At 44.4% G+C, this 17729-nt stretch overlaps 1 pseudogene; it reads left to right on the top strand.

Moving 5' to 3' along the window:
* The first annotated feature begins 7885 nt into the window (after positions 1–7885).
* LOC147707152 (uncharacterized) lies at positions 7886–17729 on the top strand (annotated as a pseudogene).

The following is a 17729-nucleotide window of genomic DNA, read 5'->3' as shown; positions in this document are numbered from 1 at the left end:
TCAAATTCGTAAACTACGTCTGTTGCAGCAAGAGAATTAACCCACTGAATCCATCTAGGATGCAAAGCTTTAGCATTAGGAATGCTAGCTTTAGTTACCGCTTCTAAAGCCGGTATAGGAGTTACGATTAATATTCGTTTACCTTGTGCTAGGGGCCTTTCTTTCGCTACAGCAGTCTGAACCGCAGTTAGAATTTTCTCCGTTGAACTGAATTTTATTTCAGCCCTTGTGTACAAATGTGATTTGTAAGCTATTGGTACTTTTTCTCCCTCATTAGAGGTTAGGTATGTGAATCCGCATCTTCCTGGGATGACTCGGATTACAAGATCACGTGTGTTGTCACGTGTATCTAATTTTGTTTTTGCTAACATGTCTGTTTGCAGTGATCTCAAAATTTCTGTGTGTTTTTGAGTCCAATTGATTTGTTTTAAATCAGGTTTTATTAGTTCGTAGAGAGGTTTAACCCTCTCTGCGTAATTTAGGATGTAAGTTCTTCCGAAATTCAGAAAACCTAGTATTGATTGTAAATTCTTCAGCGTTTTTGGAGCTTGGAGTACAGCGCACTTCTCTAAGAAGTTGTCCGCTAGGCTTTTCCCTTCACTTGATAATTCGTACCCTAAAAACAGTACTGTCAGATGGGCAATTCGGGACTTTTTAAAGTTGAATTTGTAACCCTCTGCTGCGAACCCAAGTATAATGGTGTTCACTCTTTTCAAGTGAGTATCCAAGTCGTCGTCTGTGAGATAAATATCATCTACGTAAGACAATGCTTCATCATCATAGATTTGTAGTAACTCTGTTACCCTAGCTGAGAATAGTCCTGGGCTGTTCTTGAACCCCTGTGGGAGTCGACAGAATTTTTTCTGTGACCCAAATGCGGAGAAAGCGGTCAAATACCTGCTTTCTGGTGCAATGTTTTGACAAAAGAAACCATTAGAAATGTCTAATGTCGTTTTATATTTTTTCCTAACTATATTATTCATTAGGGCTGCACTATGCGAGTTTTGTACTGCAAAAGTTTTGCAACATGTATTAAGGTGTCTGTAGTCCAAAACTAGACGATATGAATTGTCTGGCTTGGAGACAGGAAACAAAGGATTGTTCATTTGAGAGGTGCATGTTTCAATCACCCCCTGGTACTCAAGTTGATCTAAGATCTCCCTGACCTGTTTTTTAGCTTCTTGCTTTATGGGATACTGCCGTTGGGCAGTTGGTTCACTTTTTAGTTGGATTTTGTGAGGAGGTGAATCCTCATCCCATCCTACATGATTTTTATACAATGCAGGTGCCTGGGCTACAGCCCATTTCCTTGCATATGTGTATTTTTTGTGAATCGGTATGTGATTCGAGAAGGCAGGCATAATCACTTCTTCGCCACGAGGGCACTCCCTGACAAACTCCGGGGGCCAATCTTTTTCAGCTAACAGAATATCATAGCCTTTTGAGAGCTTATCCCAAAATAGACCCTTAATTTTCCTAGTCTTATCACCCTCTATACGCAATGTTATTTCGTATATTTTATGGGGCTCGCTAAGTCTGGCGTCGGCAGTTTCAACCTGAATGTATTCCTTCGTGTCCACTGTCTCCAGATGACTCATCAAGATCTTGCGCGCTATACTGATTTCTGCTGCACTGTCCAACATTGTCAATGCCCACTCCCCGTTTTTCAACTGTGTCCTCAGTATTCTCGGCATGGTTGATTACTCTAATACTGGCTACCTTCTTTTTAGGAAATTGAGATTTCTTATTTTGAGCAGGTTCCTTGTCTTTGGACTTGGTGTGCTCTCCTGGGTCTGACCGTCCTCTTCTTTCCGAATTCTGTGGAAAAGATCGAGAGGGACGTGTATCAATACTTTGATATCTATCAGGTTTTTTCAGATTATCCCTATTTCTAAGGTTATATCTTTTCTCAGAGGGCTCCCGTTGGGGAGACTGGCGTTCTCGAGTCGGAGTTCTCTCCCTCCGTCGAGGAGACCTTCCTCTGGACTGGAAAACTTTTCCTTGGGAGTGGATTGTTTATTTCCATCCCAGCTCTTTTTAGGAGTGTTTAAATTATTTTTAATAAATAATTTTTCAGGATTTTCGAGCAGTTGGGGCTTAACTGGTTTCCCACCCAAGCTGTCTCTACCTAATTCTTCATAGCATTTTTCTATGATTTTTGCAAGCTCAACAGGATCTTTTATATCTGTTTCCTTCAACTTCTGGCGAATCGCCACAGATGCTGCTTCTCCCTTTACATTGGCTAATAATATAGCCGTGACCTGCTTGAAGTCTTTCAGTAATTTCATACCTAGATTTAAAGCTGGTTCTGGACCGAATTCATTTTGAATCTGTTTTAGCACGTCTGGTATTACCGCCATAGACGGAACACCGTGTGTTTTTGTGTAAATGGAAGCAAAGACTGTACCCCAAGTGTCGCAGTCTTCCACGTGTGGTGCGATTCCCATAGGAAGGCAGATGGTCAAGATTCTGTGTTTCTCAATAGGGGTAGTATCAGGAAATACTGCCTCTATTTGAGTGATTTTCTGGGCTAACCAGAAAGGAATTTGTTCCCGTTTTACGGGTGTTTTACCAAGACATGACTGTATGTTCTGTGGTGTAATTTTATTTGTGTTCCCCTGATGAGGGGTCAGCTGGTGTGAATTAACAGCTGGCTGGACTGTTGCAGTCCGTATTACATATTGGACTAATTGCCTATGTATTTTTATTAATGTGTTTAGCTGTACTAACAGCTCTTCTCTAGACATTTTTGCAATGTCAGGATGTGGTGTGTAGCTGGCTAGAACCGGCCACGTGGCTCCTGGTCTACCTAGTGGACCGAGCCTGGTTATGTGATCATTGTGTTTTAGGGCGCCATTAAACCAGAGCAGGTGCTCTTGAAATTTAAGTGGAATTTCAACCTCCTCGAAAGGAGCGTACTCTTCCGGAGGTTCCTCTATTTTGTAATAGTGAAACTCTTGTGTTATAGCGTTTACCGCTGGAAAGTTTATCCATGAATAGAATACCTCTGTCTGCCGATACTCGTGAGCCTCTATCACGAAAATTACTGTACCACCTTGAGGTGGCAGTCCGTTTTCTATAAGTTTTAAAGTTATAGATCTTCTTAACTGGACCGGGATGATAATAGCACCCGGGTCTGTGTATTCGGGACCTTGCTGAGTCGCATCTACTGCGGCCCCAGTGGTGCCGTTGTTTTCTACTGACATTGTATAAATGCAGTTTTTGCAGAGTAGGTCTCCAAGGAGACAAAGATTAGATGCACAATATTTTGGAACACTGTATCCTTCAACGTTGAATAAACCAGAGCTTTACATAGGAATCTCTTCCTACTAAGGTCGGGCGGATTTTAACCTTTCACCCACTCCAGACGTCTATTGGAGTATTTACGGGAGAAAGGGGTGTGAAATATGCACGACTGAGTTACTCTACAAGTCTTACGTTAGTTTATCGCCTTACCAAACGTTGGGCGCCATGTAGTGTAGTTCCTAGTTTCCCACTAGGCCCTGCGCATTGGAATAACATAAACAGTAGTATCGACGTGGAACTGCTTATATTCCAGGCCTCCACTGACTATGCTAAACTTAATTGGGTTGTGTTACCAACTAGCTCAGAGGTCACTGGAAACTTTCTTCTCTGCATAGGAAGTGATCAGCTTCCTTGGCACAGACAAGAAGGGATTCAGCTTTCCAACAACCGTGCAACATGACAACTTTGCTCCTCAGATCAAGAGTCGATCTCTAGGGTCGTGTGAAACAATAGACATAGATTTCACTCAGTCAGTCTAGTGCAGTTTACTTTCACAGTATGTAGAGAATAGAGAGACGGGCGTTTATCAATAAAGGTTAACATTTATTGAACAGTCTTTCTTCTCATACAAGAGAAATGTATTGCCACAATTGCAATAACTGTTATTATGAAAAGTACGTACAGTAAGATAAGAATAGCGAAATAGAACTGTAAAAGCATTGATATGGTTTCTTAGCCATACAATGGTTTAAAAGTAATAAAACATATATACAGTCATATATACATTAGGCTAACATACTCAACTGGTGCTTCTAACTAAGCCTACCCCAGTGTGCCTGACCTAGGCCTAACACGTGAGAAGGGGAGTAAGTAAGTAGCTTAAGTTAAGTTGGTTTTGCCAAGGTTTGTTTCAAGAATTCTCGTCTAAGGGTTTAGTCAACACCATACCTCTGAATAGAATGATGGAGGATTGGTATCTCCTTCAGGGGTCTCTCTCGATATCCCAGTCACCTGCGAGGGTAAACTGGAAGCGCCGGGACTGGATTTCTCTGCACGAGAAAGGCAGCGGCTTCTCTCAGCGCGTCTGGAGGAAGGAGGGGTGACAGCGTCCGCGGGCAGCTGGGCTGGATGTCTTCGCAGAGGACGGCTGCACGGCTCCTCAAGCGTACTGCACCATAGTTCGCGCTGTAGCGGCGATAATGGTAATCAGTAGCTTCACCACCACAGGATAGCAGGCTGCAGCGACAGGCAATGCTCAACAGCAGTTAGCTTCGCTCTCACAGCTCACAGCTTCGTATTGCTTAAGGCAACGTTGGTAATATTTATACCTGACAGGTGCCGGGTTTGACGCAAGTTTGCTGGACATAAGACGTCAATTAAAGATGTCACTAGGAAGTGGCAGCTATCAGTTGCTCATTAGAGTTCCATTACTAATCAAAACATAGCAAGCGGGGATTTCCAGGTTTGCTAAGTTTTTATTTTGTTGAAGAACTCGGAGTGTTATCTAGGAATATCAGATAGTGACTGCTGCTCTGTCATTGCACTAATTGGTCGCAAAGGAAGTAGCAGAGAGTCATGCTGGAATGTGGCTCTGTGGCTCTGCTCGTGTGAGGCCAGAGATGACTTTACAGAAAATCGCACTTGAGCGGTTATGCCAATATAGGGAATAAATGGATTTATAGCCGAATAGGGGCATAAGGTCACAGTATCGATCAGGAACCTAGATAAGCACATGACAACTTGACCGAAAGAATCCCAGAGGAGTTTATAGATCAGTCTGGAAAAAAGAAAATATCATTGCGCAAACCCAAAAGTAAACTTTAGTGAAGATGAATACAACACTTTCCGTTTCATTTGCTTTGCTGAAAACTTGCTCACTACTGTGAACATGTGTCTTTAACATAATGAGCTGCATGTCAGATGAACAGCGGCACCAGCTCGATGGCAAGCTTTCACACATGTATTGCTGCTTTTCATAGTGCCTGCCTGGCTCTCGTGTGAGTTGCTGGCATAAAATGTGAGTGCACCCAGCCAATCTAAGGGTGGGCGGAACTCAGTGTAATCTTGCTGAGTTTTTAGGTGACTGCGTGGAATTCCATGGAGTGAAAATCTGCGAGCTCCGCCCAAACCTAATTTTTTTACCTAATACCTCTCACTTTCCCACTTAGGGTCATCAGTGATGACCTTTCTATGCACACCAAGATTAGTATGGTCGTCTCATCCTGTTTTTTGTGTCTCCATAATATTCGAAAGGTTGCCCGGTTCTTTACCATTGATGCTCTTAAAATCATTCTCCTTGCTCTTGTCATCTCTCGGGTTGACTATGCTAATTCCCTCTATATTGATATCCCTGCCTATGAACTATGCCGATTACAGCTCATTCAAAATCAGGCAGCTGGACTGATTTATAGTCGGTCTAGTTACCATCATGCTCTTCCACTTTTGAGGCAACTGCATTGGTTACCGGTCACCCATCGATGTCTATTTAAATTAGGGTGTCTCATTTTTAAATCACTAGCAGGTTTAGCCCCTTTTTACGTAGCATCTAGGCTTAGAACCTACACCCCCTCCAGAAACTTGCGTTTCTGCTCCAAGAACCTTTTGGTTGTTCCTCGGTTTCTCAGGAAGAAACATGGGGGGCTGAGGTTTTCTTTCCAGGCCCCTCGATTTTGGAACTCTCTTCCTGACAATCTCCACTTTTCCCCATCTTACATGGAGTTTCGTAAAGATCTGAAGAGCTGGCTCTTTACTAATGCTATTGAGGTCTAAATTATTGCCCTGTTCTGCTGCCGGTCTGATTAGCGCCATGAAACCTTTTTGGTGTACGAGCGCTTTATAAATTCCCCCAACTTCATTTATGTGGCTGTGCATCACTTTTACGCCGCCGGTGCGTCACTTTTTGTGACGCACCAGTGGCGTAAAAAATGCGCCTTGTTGGGCCATATTTACAAAGTGAGGCATCTAGGTAGAAGCGTCACTTTGTAAACCCCTGTGCCACATTATACCTGCACCAGGTATAATGTATGCAAGGGGGTGTTTTGATGCAAGAAAGGGTCATGGAAGTGACGCAGTGAAATCTATAAGATTTCACTGCGCCATTTCTTGGCAGCTAATTCGTCAAAATCTTACGCCTGCTTCATGGCAGACGTAAGACTGACACAGTCACTAGCAACATGGGACTTGCCCATGTGAAAGTACACATTGCTGGTGTTACGTCACTTTTGTGATACACTCCAGCAATGCGTCACTTTTGCGCCTACAGATACGTCAGAAATACTGACGTATCTGTAACTGCTTGCAACATGATGCGTCATATTATAAATATGACGCATCAATCATGACGCAAGGAGTGCACACTGAGAAGTGACGCATTGTTGCTTTCACGCAGCAATGCGTTATTTCTCAGAAATTAGGCCCTTAGAATCTAGTGCGTAGAAACCTGAAAATGCTCTGTAAATCCTGAGAGGATGAAACAAATACAAAATACTGAGTAAATAAGAAAAAGGAATATCACTACTTCTAGAACACCACTATAGCACCCAATAGTTACCTAAACAACAAAATTAAAAGGGTTTAAGGCAGACTAAATAAGAATGGAATTACATTATACCTTCAATGTTTCGCAAAAACTAAATCCATAGAAGTGATAGTGTATTGTCCCAGGGAATGCCAAAAAAGTCTTTAGAAAAACAATGTTTTTTAATTCTCAATCATTGATTTTTAGTAGAGGAAACACCAATTAATAGTATTTTTCCTTCTTCTGCAGGATATGTACATCACCATCCATATGGTTCATGGAGTGACAGCACTGGGCAATGAGTATATGTCCAATAATACTTTGTATGCATCAACCTTTTCAACTTAGAAGAGCAATTAGCTGTTTGTAAACCTTTTGCACCCATTTTTTGTCTCCACAGGTACCAAGCAATATAATTAATCTAAATATCAAGAAAATGGCAGTTAACCAGCAGCACAAGGAGCAGCAACTGAAGAACTGCTCAAATCCACTATAGTAATAATAATAAAAAAAATTATAAAGCGCTTGGTTACACTAGAAACAGTGTGTCTCCGCGCTGTGGCGAAAGAAACCAAGCAAGCTCCATTGACTGTCAGGTATAGAGCTCAAAAGGCCCCGATGGCAGACAGAAACCTAAACTACTTAGGAAAAAGGTGAGTCTTCAGTTTCTGACGGAACCTCGTCTCCGATGGTTCCATACGAAGCTCAATGGGAAGAGCATTCCACTGTTTACTGGCCAGGTATCTGAAGGAGCGACCACCCATCCGTGCTCTGTAGATACATGGCACCTGGAAGAGCATACTCCCTAGGGATCTCAGAAACCGCTTACGATAGTACACGGTCAGCAACTTCTGAAGATAGATAGGTCCCCTTCCCTGAGCAATGTGCTGAGCCATGCACATTGTTTTGAACACAATGCGTTCACGGACAGGAAGCCAGTGCAGGGTGGCTAAGGCACGACTCCCAGAAGACCTTCGAGGAAGGTTCAGCGCCATCCTGGCGGCTGCTTTCTGCACGCATTGCAGTCGGTGCAGTCCTTTTTTGCTCAATCCAATGTACAACAAGTTCCCGTAGTCCAAGTGGGGAGTGACAAGGGTGTGAATTAGCGTTTTCCTACCAGTAATGGGGAGTAAGTCCAGGGTTTAACGCAGACTTTTTTAAAATGCCATAACATTTGCCGGCTACCCCTCTAATGTGGTGTTCAAATGACAGGTTGACGTCCATTCGAACTCCCAGGTTTTTCACCTGCTCCAAGGGTTTGAGTTGGGCCCAAGTTCGGGTGGCCACCACTCTGAAGACCAGATGGACGAAGCTTTCCCTAGCACTAGAAGTTCGTTTTTTACTCGCATTGAGGCGCAGGTAGTTGTTATTCATCCAGCCTACCAGTTCTCCTAGACAGGCGGAGAAGTTCGCTGCCACCTCTTCCGGGGGCTGGGATAGTGTCACCACCAATTGCGTGTCATCCGCGTAGGACACAATCTCCACCCCGTAGGTTTCCACTATCTTCGCCTGGGGTTCCATATAAGATTGAATACGATAGGGCTCAAAATAGAGCCCTGCGGAACCCCTTGCTTTAGTGATCGCACCTCGGATTTAAAGGGGGAACAGTGGACTTAAAACCTTCTGTCTGCAAGGAACGAACACAGCCACTCATGAGCTGGCCCTAGAACCCCTGCCTCCCTGAGGCGGGAGAGTAGTAAGGGATGCGAGACGGTATCAAATGCCGCGCTAAGATCTAATAGCAGCAAAGTGTCAGCAAACACCGCAGACTCCGAGACACTCTGCTCTATGGGGGCCGGGTGATTCACAACAAAGCCTCATTAACAAGTAAATGGTCTTTTAAAGACCTGTGAAGTACTCAGGTGCGGCTGTGTGTGTGCCAAGGAAGCTGGGGTGAGGTGACAGAGGGTGACAGACAGAGGGAGGGAGACCGAGAAAGACAGAGGGAGACAGAGAGACAGGGAGACAGAGAGAGAGAGACAGACGGAGGGAGACAGATAGGGAGACAGCCAGATGGAGATAGAGGGAGGGAGATAGAGGGAGACAGAGGGAGGGAGACAGAGGGATACAGAGAGGGAGACAGAGGGCAACAGACAGAGGGAGACAGACAGAGGGAGGGAGACAGAGGGAGACAGACAGAGGGAGGAGGACGACAGAGGGAGGGAGACAGACAGAGGGAAGGAGACAGACTGAGGGAGACAGACCGAGGGAGACAGACGGAGACAGACAGAGGGAGGTAAAGGGAGAGAGACAGAGAGAGAGAGAGGTGGAAACAGAGGGAGACAGAGAGAGGGAGACAGAGACAGAGAGAGAGGGAGACAGAGGGATGCAGACAGAGACAGAGGTGTTGTAAATAAAACAGCGATAATGTTAAGCATTATCTGAAGACATGATATCGTAATTCACTTTTTGCGTTTTCCCGCTTAATCTCTTATACGGTCAGACTCCATTTTGTTTTTCAGTCCTCCATTTTGTTTGCTACATATTGCCATGTGCTCGCCATGTGATGAGTCCTACCTCTTCGCTAGTCGCTCTTAGGATCTGCCCGGCAACAGTCTATAAATAGTCCTTTGTGTGCGTTCAGCGCATGCTCAGTAGAAGTCCCATCTGTCTTTGATTAGCGTGGATAGGAATGTGCATTTCCCGGACTTCAAGAACCGTTAACTCCACCCATGTATTGATCATGTTCAGAAATGTCCACATATGGTTGTAAATCATGTTCTGAGTTGTACCCGCCTACTTATGAGCCCCTTCTTTGTGTATAAAAGGGGACTGTGTACTTGTGTTCTGTGTGCTACCCTTTACAATGCTGTAGAGTGTTGTGTGGGCTGTAGTACCACCTTTAAAGGTTTATTAAACTATGTCTTTGTATTTTCAGTTTCCGTGCCAAATTATTTGTGTAGTCTGAGGACTTCGTGCACAAAAGGGCGAACCCTTTGCACTCGCAGGCCTTGCTGAGGCCTGTACTCATCATTTGGCGCCAGACACGTAGAGCTCATCGGCGACTCGGATGCTCGAAGGATTGGTCGTGACGAAGGATTGGAACCTTGCCGGGGACGTGATCACTGCCAGCGGCGTCTTTAGTCCTGGCATCCCGAGGTTTTCTTCCTTCCCGTCCGATCTGACCATCTGGGTGGCGCCGGTCCTCGACTGAGACCTCTTCTGTCGGTTTGCCGTGCAGTGGCCGTTTGGGTGAATTTGGAACTGGGCAGTTGGAATCTGGATGCTCTGGATTGGTAAGAACCGTTCTACGGTACTTGCTGCAAGCTTTTGGAAGCCTGGGTTGGCAAGGCAGTTTTAGGATACGCTTGCTGTGGCTATTTGGTTTTGTCGGACTAGTCATATTAGGTTTTGGATTTGGGATATATGCGTTGCAACACATATAGGCAGGCAATGTGGAAATATTTCTCCTGAACTTTGGATTTGAGCGGCACAACGTGTTAAGTGCCATTTTTAATTATAATATTGCATATTTTGCACTATTTTTGACATGCCTGTTTTTAGCGCACTCCGTAAGTGGTGCTGCTGTTTTGGAAGTGACCGGTTAAGACTTGAGGAATCACAGCTGGCTCCCCCGGAGGGGACACCGAATAGGGATATGTATGTGAAGTTTGGTATTTCCTCTATAATGTACAGCACATTGTGGAGAAAATACACCAAAAAGGATCCTGAGTTACGTTGGCCTCTGTATGGATCGTTTGATTTGCGTAAAATTGAGTATGTGGAGCAGTGTATGTGTAAGCGACGAGCGAGGCAAGACATATTTGAATGTGTGCGTATGTGAGTGAAAGAAGTGCGTGAGCGCAAGAAACGTGAGAAAGCGCTGATTGAGAAGGAACAACGAAAGAGTGAACGTGAGAGAGCGCAAGAGTTGAAAAGGCGTGAAACAAAGGAATTAGAAGAGAAACCGGAAAAGGAACGTAGATTGTAGATATCTGGCCAGTATGCTGTTCGGCAGCCTCTTTATCCTGTACTTAATAAACATGATGATGATTTTTCATTATTAGATCTCTCTCCGCCTCCGTATGCTGATCCATCCGCTCCGAGAGGGGATTCTGGATCACCCCAAGACAAGGTGGACACGCGGTCTTTGTTATCGTACGATCGTGTGGCTGACCTTCGAAAGATTGCTTATCGAATTGTCAAGGATACTGTTACTCTTCCTGAGTTAATGCAGTCTCTTGAAGGATGGCAGGATAGGGAGAAAATATGTTTTACTGAAACTCTTTCTGATGAAGTGATTGCATGTTTTCGGAAATATTCCGATGTTCTTGAACCTGATGATGTGGTACATGACTCTAAAGAATTGCGTAAAGGTCTTCTTCCTCTTTCTCAGGTGCCCGATGCGATTCGACGGTTGTTTGCGTTGCTGGACGAGATGTTGCAGCTACGGGACGAAGCGCGGAAAAAGAAAGCGGAGAAGGAGCAAACGAATCTGAGCGGCGGCGGGAAGCAGTCATCTATCTTTCATTCAGATAAGATTGAGCCAGTGCATGCTAAGCTGATGCGAGAGGCAGCGCCTTTGTATGTTCCTCTTAAAGGAGCGGATACTAGTGCAGACAAAACTTCTCCTGATGCTAGAGGGTATTTCATTTATAATTGGGTTTATACTCCTTGGAATATAGCAGATGTTATGGCATTAAAAGCTGCATTACCTGATCCACGAAAGAATCCTGCTGCCTTTTATGAGGAAGTTGAGGGGGCTCTAAACTTTTGCACTATGACATTAGCTGATATTGATTTATTTTTTGGGCTTATATCACCCCCCGATATGTGGAGATCTGTGCGGAAAGTGGATGATCTTGTAACTTTTAAGGCAAAATGGGCGGATCTTGAGGATGAGGATAGAGACAGGAAACCTGCGCAAAAACCACCCCAGTCGATTTTAGATCTTCCTGCTGCCATTTTGGCTAAATTAAAAACGATTATCCCCCCTAAAAAGATTGATTGGACTATGTTAGCGTCGTGTAAGCAGAAAGTAGATGAATCAGTCTTAGATTTCTTTACGCGATTTTCAAATTTCATGATTTTAGCGGTCAGTCGCTTACGGACGACACAGGCCGACATCTTTTTGTTGATAAGTATGTTTCGAATTTATTGCCAGGAGTGGCAGCTCGGTTAAAAGCGAGTGAAAGCTCTTGGACGACTTCGTCTCCGGCATCCCTCCTGACGATGGCTCAGTATTATTAGCGTCATGAATTAGAAGCGAAGGGTAATGAAGAGAAGAAGCCTAAAGATTTGAAAACGAAGGTTATGTTAGCCAAATGTACGGACCGCCCCATAGAGGTACCGATAGGGGTGGTCGAGGATCTTATGGTTCTTCCTTTGCTTGTTCGGATTTGGCTAGGGATCAATGTGCGTATTGCAGGCAGATGGGCCATTGGTCAAGGGAGTGTCCATTGTTGCGCGCGCAGCGGCAAGGGCGTGGTTTAAGGACCGATAAGAAATAGAGGGGGCTTTTCAGGCCCCAGGGGCAACACAAATGATCGTGCCAGGTTTGATTCTAATATGCAACCGCAAGTTGGGTCTAATGTTTTTGATCGCCGGAATCAATGCCAAATATCTGAGTACGAACGCCCTGAATATCATGATTCGCAGTATGCATAGGATTGCATAGGATGGGGTAAGGAATCAGTTGAAGTGCCAGTAGATCAGAGGGGTCCTTATGTTACAGCACATGTTTTGGTTTCTACTGATCGGTTTCTGGTTGATACAGGAGCTACCCGTAGTGCTTTGTCTAAACAATTGGTTCCGAGGGCTCCCCTGTCTGGCTTAACAATTACATCCATAGAGTTCGATGGAACGCCTTCTCTTAGCCCACTATCACAACCTCTTGCACTTCACGTAGATAAGTTTGTTGCACCATGTCCATTCTTGCTCTCCCCACAACACGCCTGATAACATTGTGGGTTTGGATATGCTCAAGCATTTTAGAGCTACAATACGTTGCTCCCCTGAAGGAGTGCGTGTTATTTTGAAAGATAACTATCTGGCAATGGAGAGGGTGTATACGATTAAAGAAGATACTGCATTGGCCTCTTTACCTCGTACCTTGTGGGCTACTTCAGATACTGATGTGGGACAGATGGTCATTTTCCCGGTGCACATCAGTGTAAAGGAGGGAGCTGTGTTGCCACGCTTGCCTCAGTACCGGATTTCACAGGAGGAGGAGGAGGCGCTTACACAGATGGTGCAGGGTCTCATTAAAGTGGGGGTAGTGGAAGAGGTTCCATACAATGTGTGTAACAGTCCTATCTTACCGATTTTGAAAAAAGACACTGATACGAGGATCTATCGATTTATTATCGATCTACGGAAGGTGAATAAGATAGTGATACCTCAATACCCAGTGGTTTCTGATATTACGACACTTTTTACTCTGGTTCCACCAACTGCAACCACGTTCTCTGTTATAGACTTGAAGAACGCCTTCTTTTCGATCCCTATTCATCCTGATAGCCGATATCTTTTCGGCTTCACTTTGAATAATAGATCGTATAGATTTTGTAGAGTTCCTCAAGGCTATACTGAGAGTCCTAGCATTTATAGCCAAGCGTTGAAACGACAATTGGATTCTTTTGTTCTACCTGAAGTTGTGGCGCTTATACAATATGTCGATGACATCTTGTTGGCGGCCGATACCCCTGAACAATGTGAGAAGTGTACACTGTCTTTGCTTGCTTTTCTGGCATCGCATAATCACAAAGTATCGAAGAAGAAATTGCAATATTGTAGACCAAAGGTAACCTACTTAGGTCACCTTTTGTCTAAGGAGGGGCGTGCACTCACACCAGATCGTATTCAAGCAATTTTGGACACACCAGCACCTTCTACACAGAAGGATGTTCGAGCATTCTTGGGTCTTACTTCTTTTTGCAGACAGAGGATACTGGGTTTTTCACACATAGTTAAACCACTGTTAGCGCTTTTGACAAAGGACACTCCAATTCCCCTTCCCAGGACAAATGAGTGTGAGAATGCTTTCCAGCAATTACGACAGGCCCTTTGTTCAGCACCAGTGTTAGGCACCCCTGATTACTCGAAGCCTTTTACATTGTACGTACATGAGAGAGATGGATGCGCATTATCAGTGTTAGTGCAGATGCACAGTGATAAACAACGTCCTTGTGCATACTTCTCGGCAGTGCTTGACCCTGTTGCTCGAGCGTTACCTGGTTGCTTTAGCTCGGTTGCAGCGACAGCTGTGTCAATATGCGAGAGTGAGGGGGTTGTGTTATCTCATAAGTTGTTGGTGTTGGTCCCCCATGCTGTTGATGCTCTCTTGAATCAGACAAAGACGCAGCATTTAACTAGCGCTCGTCTAACAGGATACGAGCTAACGCTGTTGGCTCCTCACATTACACTAAAGAGATGTGCAACACTAAACCCAGCCACGTTGTTGCCATTTCCGTGACTCAGCCTGAGGCGCAGGAACTACATGACTGTGTTTTTGTGACTGAGGAACAGACAAAGGGTAGTATTGACTTGCAGGATACGCCCTTTACAGATGTGGATGGAGAGCTGTGGGTGGATGGGTCTTGCCTAAAGCTACCAGATGGTACTACCTCAGCAGCATATGCAATTACTACGCTACACACAATAGTGGAGACAGCACGCATACCGCAGAAATCTGCTCAAGCAGCAGAACTGATAGCATTGATACGAGCATGTGAGCTTAGTGCAGGATTATGCGTGAATGTCTATACGGACAGCCGCTATGTTTTTGGAGTGGCGCACGATTTTGGCCTGCTCTGGAAGGAAAGGGGCTTTTTGACATCACATGGAGCACAGATAATGTACGGAGAGTTAGTACATAACCTCTTGACTACATTGACCTATCCAAAGAAGATAGCTATAGTGAAATGTAGCGCACACAAGAAAGTGACAGATAAAGTGGGAGAAGGAAATGCTTTTGTAGATCGAGTAGCACGTGAAACTGTGATGCAGCCTGACTCCACTCCAATGTACGTTGTGAAGTCACAAGCTGAGCGGTGGCACAATGCCAGGAAGGAGGTGCTAGAGATACAGAGGACCGCTTCTGATAAAGAGCGGGAACAATGGTTCAAGGATGGAGAGTTGGACGATGAAGGTTGTTGGAGAAGTGAACAAATGGATAAGTGAAAGTTACCCACAGCCTTTGTACAACCTATGGTTCAGATGGCACATGGGCTAGCACATGTTGGAGCTTCAGCAATTGTGAAATTGATTACACAAGTTTGGGAGCATCCAGAGATTGCTAGCACGGCTAAAACAGTAGTACAGACCTGCATGATTTCTCTTAAGTACAATCCAGGAAAAGGGACACGAACTCCAGCAGGAGGATTTGCAACACCTACTGCACCTTTTGAAGTATTGCAAATGGATTATATTCAGCTGGAACGCTGCAATAATCTGAAATACGTCTTAGTTGTGGTTTGTGCATTCAGTAAATGGATTGAAGCATACCCTACGAAGGACAATACTGCAATTACTACGGCAAAGGTGTTATTGAAGGAATTCTTTCCTCGATATGGTGTTTGTAGATTGTTGTGGAGTGACAACGGGCCTCATTTTATAGCGGACGTTGTTAAGTATGTCCTGAAAGGATGGGAATAAAACAGAAATTCCATGCAGTGTTCCACCCGGAATGAGCAGGATTGGTGGAAAAGTACAATGGTACTCTAAAGCTTAAAATCGCAAAGATACAGGCTTCCACTTCTTTGACTTGGCCAGATGCCTTGCCTTTGGCATTATTGTCTATCAGATCAGTACCACATTCTCGGACGGGCCTTACGCCCTATGAGATAGTGTTCGGGCGTCCCATGAATATATGGGGGGTGCCAAGCCAATCTCAGTGTATAATGTCCCTTGTGTTTTAATGAATGACTATTTGGCACAATTAACTGACAGTTTGGTTTCCATTCATCAACAGGTTCAGGAAGCACTCCCTGACGGGTCCACAGGCGAGGGCCATAATCTCCGGCCCGGAGACTTCGTCCTCATAAAGTCGTTTGAGAGGTCGAGCAGTCTGGAGCCGAGGTGGTGTGGTCCTGAGCAGGTTCTCCTTGCCACAAGAACAGCTGTCCGAGTCACCAATCAGAGAAACTGGATTCATTCCGTGCATTGCCGGAAGGTGCAACCCGGACTGGTGGAGCCTGCTGTATTGACCGACCATCGAGAAATCCTTACTGCGGAGAGAGGCCGTGCTGTGGTACCTGACAAATCTGAGGAGTTCTTCCCGGACCCGACAGTTTCTGGAGCAAGAAGATATAATCTGCGACCAAGGAAAGAGCCTGCAGTTGTGTGATAAGTTGTCAGAACGGTCCCTAGGTCAGTGAAACGGAGAGCCGATGAGGCAAGGGGGGGGGTCAGCCCTGCATTAGTGTAGCAACACCCGTCTTGGCCCGCTGGTGAAGAAAACAACGGCTGCCTAGGGGGAAGAGTTCTGACAACACTTTTAGTTTCAGGAAGATACTGTTTGTACATTTGTTCGAAGGGATAAGAAGAAGATTTTTTGTGCTGTAGGGTTCATTGCTGCTGTGGCAGTTGTTGCTACAATCACGTGGTTTGTCGAGGATGAAATTCCTGCCCGTGAGCTGTATGTTGTTTCCACTCCAGTCCCAGATGAGCATTTCTTTTACACACTTCCATATCAAGAGTTGAAGCATCGACAGTCGTATTTGAATAAGACTTTCATCCAGATGCTGCACCATACCCACGTAGCTACTAATGCCACAAACTGTTGGATATGTGGGATGATGCCAGCACATCAGGAGAAGGGGAAACACCGTTCATACCTCACCCTTTCCCTCATAATGGCTCTTGTCGAGCATGGTACACTTTGCTTTTTGCCACAAGAAAGCCTACAGTGGGCAGATTGCTTTTCAGACTGAATAAAGAATGCCATCAGGACAAAGAAGGCTATCCACAAGCCAACGGAACTATATGGGAGTGGGAAGAATATCGACCGGACAATGATTCAACGCCCAATATTTTTACGAACACTAGAGACATTGTTGGCAGTGAGAAATGTGTGATTTCAGTGGCCCAAGCACAAGCAGATTTATGTGTACAGAGTGTAGGTTATATCCCTGTAGGTGTTAGTGATTGCATTATTGTGTTGAATATTGATGGTCTGAACAATAGCTCATTTCTTGCTTCCCATAACACTTACTTTGTATGTGGTAATAGAGGTTATTACCGATTACCAGCTGGATGGTCTGGAGAATGTTATGTAGCGTTTCTACTACCACCTGTATTCCTGGCACCTGCATCCTATCATAAAGATATGAAATTATTGAATAATGTGACTGTAAACAGATACAAACTGACTTTGTCTATTGATGATGTAGACCAGACTGACACTAGTCTGCAACAGTATATAGATTTCAATTTAGGATTATTTTTCTTTGTTGGAGCTGCTCTGAATAGTAGAAAGATACGGCGATTAACGAGAGTAGTAGAAGCCGTAACGAATCAAACTGCTGCAGCTCTCGGTAATCTCACCGAAGAGCTACAAATTACTAGAATTGTTGCGTTACAAAACTGAATGGTTTTGGATGTGATGTTAGCAGATAGAGGTGGTGCTTGTAGAATTATTGGAAGTAGTTGTTGCGTGTTTATCCCTGATCATACTCCTTCTGTGTACAAAGCAATCAATAAATTACATAAGATCGCAGCTGATATACATGTCCAAAATGGAACTTGGACCTTTTCAAGTTGGTTCTGGACTCTAATCTCCACATGGGGTTGGAAAGTTCTTACTGGTCTTTGTATAATTATTGCTATTATTTTTACATGTTGTATATGCATTCAATGTAGTCCAATGATATGTTCCCTATGTGTTTCATTTTGTGTACCTAATAAAAGAGCATTTGCTGAGGCTACCCACAAGAAAATTATAACAAGAGAGGTAGCCGAAATGATGAGCATCGATATTAACGATGAATATCTAGATTATCCTAGGAAACCGAATGTCTTCAGCTAA

This window comes from Lissotriton vulgaris, chromosome 6 (assembly GCF_964263255.1).
Source record: "Lissotriton vulgaris chromosome 6, aLisVul1.2, whole genome shotgun sequence".
Classification (NCBI taxonomy): domain Eukaryota; kingdom Metazoa; phylum Chordata; class Amphibia; order Caudata; family Salamandridae; genus Lissotriton; species Lissotriton vulgaris.
Note: the sequence above shows the minus strand (reverse complement) of the source record. Positions and strands in the feature narration are given on the sequence as shown.